The sequence below is a fragment of the Macrobrachium rosenbergii genome, chromosome 2, assembly GCF_040412425.1.
Source record: "Macrobrachium rosenbergii isolate ZJJX-2024 chromosome 2, ASM4041242v1, whole genome shotgun sequence".
NCBI lineage: Eukaryota > Metazoa > Arthropoda > Malacostraca > Decapoda > Palaemonidae > Macrobrachium > Macrobrachium rosenbergii.
In genome coordinates this window covers 77,936,125-77,948,624 of record NC_089742.1, presented here as the reverse complement: position 1 = coordinate 77,948,624, position 12,500 = coordinate 77,936,125, and positions in this window count along the sequence as shown.

Genomic DNA, 12,500 nt, shown 5'->3' with positions numbered 1-12,500 from the left:
GAATACAGTTTTATTTAAATATCTTGTTAGAAACCAAATTAAGACATTATGACATCGGCAGGTATTTCTCGATGGGAATTGTGTGACCGATTATCGTATCTGACGATTAACAAGTTCTGATTCATTTTGCTGTGAAGAGGTGGATTATCCTGCACGAATGGTCCTTAAATATCCTTTGCTAATTACATGTGCACACACACACACACACACACACACACACACACACACACACACACACACACACACATATATATATATATATATATATATATATATATATATATATATATATATATATATATATATATATATATATATATATATATATATATATATATATATATATGAGCGTGTGTGTGTCCGATTATTTAACATTTTATTAAATTGTTAGTTTATAAAAATGAGACGTATCTATAAAACTGTTATAAAAAAATTTGCTACTCCACAAATCTTAATATATTCCTTTCTATTTTTATTCCCTTACCTCTTTACTTGAAAACATCATTTGAACTAAAGGTATGTTTTTGTGCATCAACCCATAATATAGACAAGTAATGGATATAGTTCCTTGATCAATTATTCCGATTATTCTTCCAAGCAATGTTGGTATGGTATGATATAATGACATTGTCTTTTTGTATTATCTTAATTAGATACGCATCTATGCCATGTGTCAGAAGGTCCTTTCCATTTTAGTTCCTATTGTATTATCCTTGCTAATATGAACCTTCATAATTTCAGTCTGATTACTTATGGAACCAATTAGCTCTAACATGCTGGTCACATTTAGCCAAGCATATGGTCATGCAGGTACATCCAAGGGTGCTGGAAACCAAAACCTTGTTGCTCATTAAACATTACAGTTTTTCTCTCTCTCTCTCTCTCTCTCTCTCTCTCTCTCTCTGATATTATTAAATAATCTAATAATAATAATAATAATAATAATAATAAAATAATAATAATAATAATAATAATATCTACATATAAAAAAATGGATGTATGTGTGTGTGTGTGTATGTTCCACATACACTCTGAAACGCATTGAGCAATTGCAACCAAAGTTGGTATACATATGACTTACTATCTTGAAAAGAACACTGTGGTCGTAAAAAATCACTGGCACTAAAGGGGCGGCGGGTGTGGGAAGGGGTGACATGTAAAAATAACCGAAAATGACAGTTATTCGTGTCTAATTCATAGGTTTCGAGGTCACTGAAATGAATAATCTCCTGATGCCCTTTAAAGACAAGTTCAGCCCGGATAGGAAGGGTGAGTGATAAAGGGTAGGAAGGGGGTGACATAACCGAAAACAACAGATATTAGTGTCTAAGCCATAGTTTTCGAGGTTGCTGAGGTGAATAGTGACACTCCCAATGCCCTTTAAGTCCAAGGTCAGCCCCAATGGGAAGGAGGAGTGAGAAGGGAGTGACATGTAAAAATAACTGAAAACGACAGATATTAGTGCCTAATCCATAGTTTTCAAGCTCACTGAGATAAACAGTGACATTCCTGATGCCCTTTTAGTCCTTTAAGTGCAAGTTCAGCCCTGATAGAAAGTTGGGGTGAGAAGGGGTGGGAAGGGAGTGACATGTAAAAATAACTGAAAACAACAGATATTAGTGTTTAAGCCATAGTTTTCAAGGTTGCTGAGATGAATAGTGACACTCCCGATGCCCTTTAAGTCCAAGTTCAGTCCCAGTAGGAAGTGGGGATGAAAATTGGTGGGAAGGGGGTGACATGTAAAAATGACAGAAAATGACAGATATTAGTGTCTAATCCACAGTTTTCAAGCTCACTGACATGAATAGTGATACTCCCAATGCCCTTTAAGTCCAAATTCAGCCCCCCATAGGAAACTGGGGTGAGGAGGGGTGAAATATTAAAAATATCAAAAGTGCTAGGCAATGTAATTGAAGCAACTATCTTAACAGGAAAGGGAGAGAGTGAAAGTGACAGAGAGAGTGAGAGGGAGAAGAAGTGAGAGAGAGAGTAGAAAGGGTGTTGGGAGGAGAGAGAGAGAGAGAGAGAGAGAGTTTATCAGTTGTAATTCAGAGTTTTCCTGGGCAGCGCCGTGTTGGTTAGCTAGTAATAATAATAATAATGGGACCAATCAAGTGTATTTTTTTAAGTATATCTCGTAACAATGAAGAATCTTTCCTGGTCTCCTTCTGACAACTTGGGTAGGGCCCTTTGGAAACTAAATAATTTTGTATCAGTATAAAAACGACACTCCTAAATACTACACAAGGAGGGTCTTTGAGTTTCCTGAACTTGCTGGAAAATGGTTGTTCATTATACATTTATTAGTTGTAATAAAAATAATTATTAAAACCATCAAAATCACCTCCAACATCTTATGACCCAAAGGATCTCTTTGGAATTCCGCTATTCATGTCTTTCTTATGCTTTATCTTCCACAAATCTCGACCTATCTCCAATCTCCCTTGTAAGAGTTCTCATCCAAATAGGTCTTGGTCTTCGAACTCCTCTGGTACCCATAGGTGCCCAGCTGACACTGTCACGTGCAATCCCACCAGGAGTATTGCCAAGGGCATATCCACCATCTTACCCCCCTGCCATCAGACTTCTAATATTCTTCTGGGAGTTTTATATTTAAATTGACAAAAACTTTTATAGTTTCAGATCGTCATCAGTCAAATTATTCCATCAAATCAAGACTCCGCTATAATTTTCTGACGTGATTAGCGACCCATCCCTCGTTTTGGCAGGTATTTTCCTCTTTTCCTTATCACCCATGGATATTTCATTAATAATTCTGTCAGCTACCACTGCCTGGATTTGTCAACACTATCAGCCTGTTTGCCAAAATGTGCTTTCTTATCTATTCTCGATCTTTCAATAGACAGACTTCAGTACTGGTATATTATAGAGTATTTTGCGTTCTTCTGGTTCTGCCTGAAATACACTACATTTTCCTTTTGGTTTTGTCTGTTCTTTATTGCATCGTAAACCTCATCCGATAATCAAGTTTTCCATCTTGTTACCCCATATCCAAGTACTTCTTCTCCAGTAAATTAGAATATATTCTTGATGTTAGATCACTCCTCACTGATTGTGTGTTTTCTAGAACTGCAATTCTATTATGCCTTTCAGTTGCAAATGTCTTCTGATATTAATTTCTAAGAAGCTTTAATGTGTCAAACTTAGATATTAGGTGTTTCTGATTTCAACATTATTGTACCCAGGACAAGTTAGTGATCACTGTCGACATCTTTGCAGTGCCTCTCATTCCTTAGTGTTCTTGTTCTCTCTCGGTTAATTGCTATGTGATCTATTTACTTTCTATGGCTACCATCTGGGAGATGTCCAAGTGTATTTATGGATGTCATTTATTGAAAAAGAGTACTGCTAATTACTCTAACAAATTATGTGCTGCATCAAAGTGATAAACTGTGCTCCATTTCCGTTTGCAGTCTCTGCCTTTACCCATCACATCCTGCTAACGTTTGCATTATTACCCTCAATAACAGATCTAACATCTCATCTTTGCATTCCACTTATAACATTTTTCACATCAGTATAAAATTCATATTTTATTTCTTTGATGAATTGTATTTCTTTGAAGAACTGACTCGTTCGTGCAGAGCTCAATATAATTACCAAATTGCACTATTTTTATTTAAATCTTGACAGCTCACCGATCTACAGTTAGTCCGTGCTTCCGTGCTTTTCCTGTATTTGGTATTATGATCATGGTACACATTTTCTACCAGTAATTTCATCTGCTCTCCTGAATAAATATGAACATTAGTCACTTCCCACCTTTCTTCGCCCATTCCTTTGCACCTTGGTTCACAAACTGATAAGAAGTCCAGTCTGTATCTTTTAAATTCAATTAATAACTGGTTTATCTTCCAATTTGATTCTGAGTTATTATATTCCAATTTCCTATGTTAGATTTCATTTCTAAATTTTGCTTACCCATTGACATATTAGAGGTGAGAGGATTCAGTGGATGAATGCACTGCAAGATAGCCAGTTCCTTATAGTGCACTGTTTCTAGCTGACAAAGGCAGATATCTATTAAGTTTCAACCGAGGTCATCCTCCCTTCGGCCAGAGTTGAAGTTAAGGGAACAGTGCACTAAACGATTTAAACCTATTCATCAACCCAACAGCCTTGATTCCCAGTGGTTCTCCTGAGCAAGGTTGCAATATCCGATTGTGTATCTAGCCTCTACCTAGCGGGGTTGTCAACATACAAGGCGGCCAAGTACTTCCAGCTGGGGCAGCTTTACTGGGTGCTCACTGAGGGGCAGAGGTGCAACTCCCTGACGGTATATGCATAGCTCCAGTTGCCACAATAATTATAATAAATGGTCTTAATAGAAGAAGAAGAAGAAGAATGAATGTTTAATGAAGCAATGACTAGGAGTGAAGAATATGAAGAACAGTCATGTTCTTTAAAGATGAGGATAAAATAAGACCCTTTTCGTGAGTATAAATGTTAACATACCTGTTAATGATATACTGAAAATCCTCAAGTTTTACAAGGACAACTGTTCTTTTTATCAGAAGGAAGGTAACTAAATCAAAATTTCTACGTGGACTGAATATTTACATAAGGTTCCTGCTTGATGTTTTGACAACTAGACCAGTCTGGTTTCTTGCGGTTGTGTTGCCCATCTACTGCTAATGGGGGAGGGGATTGGTGGCGGGGGGTGGGCGTTGAATCCTGGGTGTGGATCAAGGCGGCAGTATTTGGCTTCCCCTCGGTCCAAGGAATAAATCTGGATTATTAGCTTCCATGACAAACCCGGAGAGCTAGGTTTCTCTAAGGATGTGGGTGACTTTTATCTATCTAAACTATTAAAGGATTTGTTCCCAGACACCATTGGTATTGAATTCATTCAAATCCCTTCAACAACTCTACGGCGCTTTGCATAATTACTTGTGCATAAAATTTTGCTATATTGAAAATTCATTCTGTGGTTAATATCCTAACCATAAGTGGCCAGTGCTTTATTTCTATATTTAATGTTGACGGCTGTTTTGTGTTCCCCGTTACATTTTTGAGATTTCTTCCGGTCTTCCTGACGTAAGGCTAATTGTACTTGCTGTACCGGATAAGACTTTGTCCTTTTCATCCATGTTCCCAGTTCTGCTTTTGCAAAAGGCTCTACGGAAGATATTAGTAAAATGAAGTAAAAAAAAATATGTTGTGTATCCCCAAGATTTTTGGTAACTTCTAATTTTCTGTGACAGGGCAATTTTATTATTTTTCTCTCCGTTAGCTACCTTTTCACGATATTCAAATAGTATCTCCGATTCCCCGCCCCCACCCCACTTTTTTTAGTGTTATCAAGAAACTACTTGGAAACTCCAATTTAAGAATTAAAGTTCTTACAAAATTTACCTCATCATCTAAATAAGCAGGGTCACAAAGTCGATAGTCTCTTAGAAAAAGACTTACGATTTCCCTTTTCCAGTGATCGAATTATGGTGAGAAAAGTGATGGATGTACGAATTTGTATATGTGTCTGCACGGTACGCAGTAATTTTGAAACACGCGTTGCGTTTTTCCACTAATACATCTACCAAAGGAGGATGTTGTCATGGCTCTTTTCCAATGTGAAATTTTTTGAAATATTCTTTAGAACTGAAAGCATCTAAGAATGTAATGAGTGTCTTCGTTATCTACTTCCAGTAAGGTAAAACAAAAACAAAAATACTTATCGTGTCCATAATATCAATTAGACACCTACTGCGTCAATACCTAGCAAAGAGATACTTCAAAAAATCCCACGAGCAAATGTATCGTATCGAGGAACACAAAAGAGCCGTTAATATTAATGCCAAAAATAATGCACTGCCTACTAATTGTTGTGACTTTAACCACTGAATGAACTGTACAGATAAAAAAAACTTTTATGCAAAAGAAATAGGGTAAAGCTTTTTAAGGTTGTGGAAGAGTTTTTAATTAATTAAGTTCGAATGGTGATTAAAAACAAACTTTTCATAGTTTAGATCGATAAATGTTAGCCACATCTTTAGAGAAACCTAGCTCGAAAAACAAATTTTGGACTTTAAATATAATAACAGAACGATTAATGCTAGCAATACCTTATCTGTTCATAGCACCGCATATAATTTAACGGTTGACTTTAGAGTCAGCTTGCATTTTTCACAGCACAAAAATAAGAAAATTCAATTTATCTCCTTGTTTATATAGAATAGATGCTATTATTTTACATGTCATGAGACGTCAGTACAAACTGGATAACGGTGTGCCTACGTTTGTTAAAAATACATTTACTGATATGATGATTTTCTGGTTTTCATGTACAGTAGACGTGCCTCATTTAAAATTTTGGTATATTTCAGTCGTTCAACTGCCATTCTTATTTTATTAGTTTTCTGTAAATGAAAACTATTGTGCCGGCTTTGTCTGTCCGTCCACACTTTTTTCTATTCGCCCTCAGATTTTAAAAACTACTGAGGCTAGAGGGCTTCAAATTGATATGCTGATCATTCACCCTCCAATCATCAAACATACCAAATTGCAGATCTCCAGCCTCAGTAGTTTTTATTTTATTTAAGGTTAAATCGTGCGTCTGGCAACGCTATAGTACATGCCACCACCGGGCCGTGACTGAAAGTTTCATGGACCACGGCTCATGCAGCATTATACGCTGTACAAAAAACTCGATTGCGCGAAGAAATTACGATGCATTTTTTACTTGCTGTACTTTGATACCGTTATATGCTTTTGGTTTGAAACTGATGTTTAGCAACGACGTTCTGTGTTTTACGATTCTAGGCCTTTCTTGGGTACAAACATTGCCAAATTTCTTCTTTCCTTAATAAACATTCCAAGAAGAGGTCCGTTGGTGGACGAAGTAGTTCAGGATTTTTAACAATGTACATTTGTCGCTTTCCGTATAGAGAATATAATTGTGTATGTATATGTATATGTATATATATATATATATATATATATATATATATATATATATATATATATATATATATATATATATATATATATATATATATGTATGTATATATATATATACATATATATATATATATATATATATATATATATATATATATATATATATATATGTATGTATATATATATATATATATATATATATATATATATATATATATATATATATATATATATATATATATATATATATATATATATGTCAATGAATGGATTGACTTAGAGATACACAACTGGCAGACAAGAAAAGTAAACAGGCAGACTAATCATGAAGAGGACCTCCGAGATAGAAAACCATAAATTGTTCATGTGCCATTTTCCATTACCAAACATTATCGCTCACTTGACATCGTAAATTTACAACCTCTAAGGGATCTCCTAATGCATTCATGAAAAGGGACCCCTGTAACATACATCAAGAGACTCAGGGCTTGTATATAGGCTGAGGTAAGACATATGGGTTCACAATGATACTTGGGAAACAGAATCAAGATTTATGGTCGTAAGGAATATTGCAAAAAATCGCTGAGACTCTCAGAGTACGAAAATCCTCAGGAGGTGTCTTCTCACGCATCAGTTTTTCACTGCTAGATGTGAAGAAAGATTGTCTTGTTGCTACTCTCTTTTTCGTTTATCAGATGCATTCGGTGTTTCTAAAATGTTCACATCATTCACTCAAATTTTAAAAGATTCACTCAAAGTGACTTAGTGTCTTTGTTTATATTATAACTTAGAAAACAAGAATCTAACGGAAATATCAGAGATTATTATTTTTGGTGTGGCGTTTGTTATGTTTTGCATTTTGCATTAATGTTTTTGTTTGAAAAAATGTCAAGTCATTCCAGATTTATGGATTTCTTCTTTATGCTGCCAAATCTATTACAGTTAGTATTTACATACCACTAGAGTCTGTAGAGCATCATCTTTGTTAATATTTGGTATTAGTTAGTTTGATTTGTTTGTCAATTAGTTAATTTATCTGTTTATCTATCGAAATCTTTAATTTTTCATTGACACTTTCAGTACCTATCTAAAGATATGTAATAAGAAACAAATGCATATATAAAACGACTAATCTGTAAGTTAGTCTTTCGGTCAGTGAACTTTATCCCTATGATGATCACATGAACGCCGCTCTTTTCTTTGATTTCTTTTGTAGATTTCGGAAAAAAATAATATATCCTCACCCCTTTTGTTTTAAGAAAAATTATAATGGTAACTGGTATAACATATGTAAACAATATTTAAAGAGAGAAAAAAATAGACTCGTAAATTGTTAGTACCGTTGTTGTACAAATCGGAAGAACATTAAAAATTAAAGTTACGAAAAAACAACTCTAACTTATTTTTCATGTCCAAAGGAAAACGGAGAAGACACACTTTAAACATAATTGAGCAGAAAACCAACATTCAATAAGTAATCAAAACCTTATGAAAAAATATTTATAATTCAATGCTTAAGCCTAGCATCATTTCACTTATGAATGACGGTTTTTGTGACTGGCTTCTTGAGTTTGATTATTGAAAAAAATATACAGTTCGTAAATCTTTGTGTGAACAATTTCAAATCAACTGAATAACTGGAAGAGTGAAAAATAACAAAAAAAAAAAAAAAAATACCAAGGCAAATTAAAAATAACGGAAGACACAATTCTTCGGGGTTGCTCGGAAGGCCTAATGATCCGTCTATGTCATTTTAGAATGTGTCAATTTTTTTATGTAAATGCGTACCCATTAGCAAGTCGTTTAGAGGCCCATCCATTCTGGAGATTATTTAGAATGTCATACTGGATATTCTTCACTTACTATGATATTACAGAGATTTGCAATACATTTATCAAGGAAGTTTTCTTCTAACATACGCATGAAATAATAGAAATATATCCATAATGACTGATACATGAAAAAGACACAGTAAATAATGGCAACAGGATTGAATAACATAACTTTTATATATCATGATAACTTGCAGCCTCCTTTCTTATTAATGCTTAGTTCAACAACCGGTAAAGAGTATCAATTTTCCTAAAAGCCCATTATCTAAAAGAAAACAAGTTGTGCGCAGAGTTTAAACAACTCATAGAGAAAGAGGGTAATCTACAGTATCTCGTTCAATGTGCCATCCTTATGTATTTTGTACCCACTCTCATGCTACTTGCAAATTAGGGAGAACAGAGTACTTTCATTTCATTATCTCCTCCACACCACAAAACTAACACCGTCTACTCTCATTTTCCTCTTCCCTTTCAAAACACCGTAATTCCTGTTATAAAACTTTCCTCGTGTCTAATCGTGGACAAACCATCCCAGCCTTCTTATCCTCTTTTTGCTAATGTTTTCATCTGTTGTTTTATTTTTCGCAGAGATTCTATGTACCCTAGCATTTATCGCCATTTCATCTTCAATAACTTCGTATATATTAAATAAACAATTCTTGTCAGCACCTTGCCCAGACATATTTCCAATTTATGCAACTCATATTTCATATTTCCTTTACAATTTGCCATCCATGCACACAGTATATATATATATATATATATATATATATATATATATATATATATATATATATATATATATATATATATATATTATATATTATATAAAGTTCTTCATCGGAGGGTGGGTAGAGCTCTCGGCTAGCAGTCTGTTGGCCCAGCGTTCGACTCTCCGACCAGCCAATGAAGAATTAGAGGAATTTATTTCTGGTGATAGAAATTCATTTCTCGTCATAATGTGGTTCGGATTCCACAATAAGCTGTAGGTCCCGTTGGTAGGTAACCAGTTGGTTCCTAGCCACGTAAAATAAATCTAATCCTTCGGGCCAGCCCTAGGAGAGCTGTTAATCAGCTCAGTGGTTTGGTTAAACTAAGATGCTACTTAACTCTTATATTATATTATATATATATATATATATATATATATATATATATATATATATATATATATATATATATATATATATATATATATATATAGAGAGAGAGAGAGAGAGAGAGAGAGAGAGAGAGAGAGAGAGAGAGAGAGAGAGATAAACAAGTAAAGCGTAAAATTGAAGTCTTTTTATGTATCCATTTTCTGTCTCATCTGAAGAACCACACAAGGAAATCTCAGAATACCCCCAATCAAACTGCAGCCTTTGATTTCTTCGAAGGACGCCTGTTATACGATCTATGGCCTTTGAATACACCATCAGAGACTACTCCAAGTCACTGGTTTTACATTCATCAAAACACCCGGGTCTAGTTGATGAGACGCTGAAAGCGAAACTGAAAAGGGCTATGCAACGGGGAAAAGCGAAGAGAGCAATGTGAGAAGGAAGGACCGGCTCTAATGAAAGACCGGAGGGAAATGGAACACTTTTTAGGAAAAGAAAAGAGCGATTAAATGTTACGAGTACGAAGAGTGAGAGTGAAATTTTTATTCTGAGTAGAATTGCTAAAAGGAGAAATTAATGATCATGCTAGTGAGAATCGAGCCAAAAGGTATATGAAGAAGTAATTAAGGTGTTTTATTCGTAGGTTCAACACGACGTTTCTATAGTCTTTCCACTGAAAGAAGAATGTGATTCACATCACGTTCAGTGAAGCATCTAAAATACTCGGAAAACACCCAGTTAGGGTTTAGATTTCTATTATCTCGTAATGTGCGTACTTTAACCAGAGATAAATCTCTCTCTCTCTCTCTCTCTCTCTCTCTCTCTCTCTCTCTCTCTCTCTCTCTCAGAAGAAGAAGAAGAAGAAGAAATAGTTAATAATAATTTATGTTAGTTCAGGTACACATGATAAATTCTCAAATGCCAACGTAGATGTGATAAAAAAATAATAAAATATGTATCTGCTGTTATCTGTTTTCGGCATTAAGGAAAGGTTTCCTACCAGATAAAAAAAAAAAAAAAAAACGTTTGGACTTATTTTCAAGTTCATTGCCAATATACTGTACATAATGGGGTTATAACCACGTACGTTTTCATGATTAGGAAATCAGGTCTCACGTGGACGTGCAATGGCTTACTGGTCGAGAACTTTAGCATCTTGAGAAAAGACATCTTCAGTATAAAACTGACAAAATATAGAGAGTACCGGAAACGTAATAAAGATGTGTAGTAGTACAATCATTGTTAGAGATGATAAAAACAGCAGAAGTGGATGATTAATATAAGCAATGTGCTTGGTGGGTACAGTACAGTTTCCAAAAGATAAAAATGCAAGGAACCCAATACAACTAAATATCAAGCTACTTGTTTCAAATTCTTCCTGGTATAGCTTAAGGATGGTGTCATAATATTACGTTTTCTGACGTCTTTTATCATGCTGCTAATGTTCGCTTAATATCTAATGGTATGTGTTAACAATCAAGCTTACGAGTTTTAGTTACAGCGATGGCTAAGGTTTAAAGTCATGCAGCAAGATGTTATTAGTTGCCAAAAAATATGCAGCTCTGATTTGTCTTCAGCCAATGAGAACTGCATTATTTTTATTCATTACTTGCTTATACCATAGTAATAATAAACAGCAACAGTTAAACGTGTTAAAAGTAGAAGATTTGAAGGCGTATAAGCAGCTCTGTTATTTCAATTACACGCAACCTTGAAACGGTTCAAAAGATAACACCTTCCCTTTAAGAGTTCTTATCAAAAGTCTTTCATGGTTGCGTGATTACCAGTTGAGCTATCATCATAAGGCGGGCATCAACTACTTACATATAATTTTGGTATTACTCAAATAAAATGTCTTTAATTGCATCACTCTTAATGTACGTGACTTTTAGAATTATAAATATTAAGCCACAAATACTCCTTGATGCAGGGTTCTCTTTTATTTGGGAACACCTTACACAAAAAGAGAATTCTTTATGATAAAGATATATCCCTGGCCATGAATCAAATCAGGACTTATCGCCTGGTTAGATGGGCTTATCTATCTATAATCCGAGCGGATCTTGTGATTATCATTATGTCTGTAGATGTCCCATGTGTAACACAGAAATACTGACGCTTGATTTGAATAGTACATTCTAATAATTTAATTGTACATGTGACATACAGATAAATCAAGCATACTTAATAAGATTTTAGGACATAGTCAATAGAACATGTTAATTTTCTTGGGACACACTTTTATATTAACTTTTATAAAGGATGGAAATAGAATCGATGGAGCCTAAACAATCCATATAAATCAAAGAATAATTTGGCCTGTTTCTCAGAGTAAGCGCCTATTCATGGTCATCTTTACGAAAAACTACTGTTTCTGCGATTGGATTTGAAAACACCAAGATATGGCTGCAAAACATCTGGGCAAAAATATCGGGACTTTGTCGTATGTGCTTCGACTTGCAAGATATGAGATAAAAACAATTTCACTATATCCTCCAGAGCTATAAAGCCAACGGTTATAGTGACCCTCATTTCATACAAAGCGTAATTGTCTGACAATCATTTAACTGAAATATTCGTATGGCAACTGATGTCAACGACTTTGCAAGATGTTATAAGCAGTAAAAAGATTCCTCGTGGAAAGGTG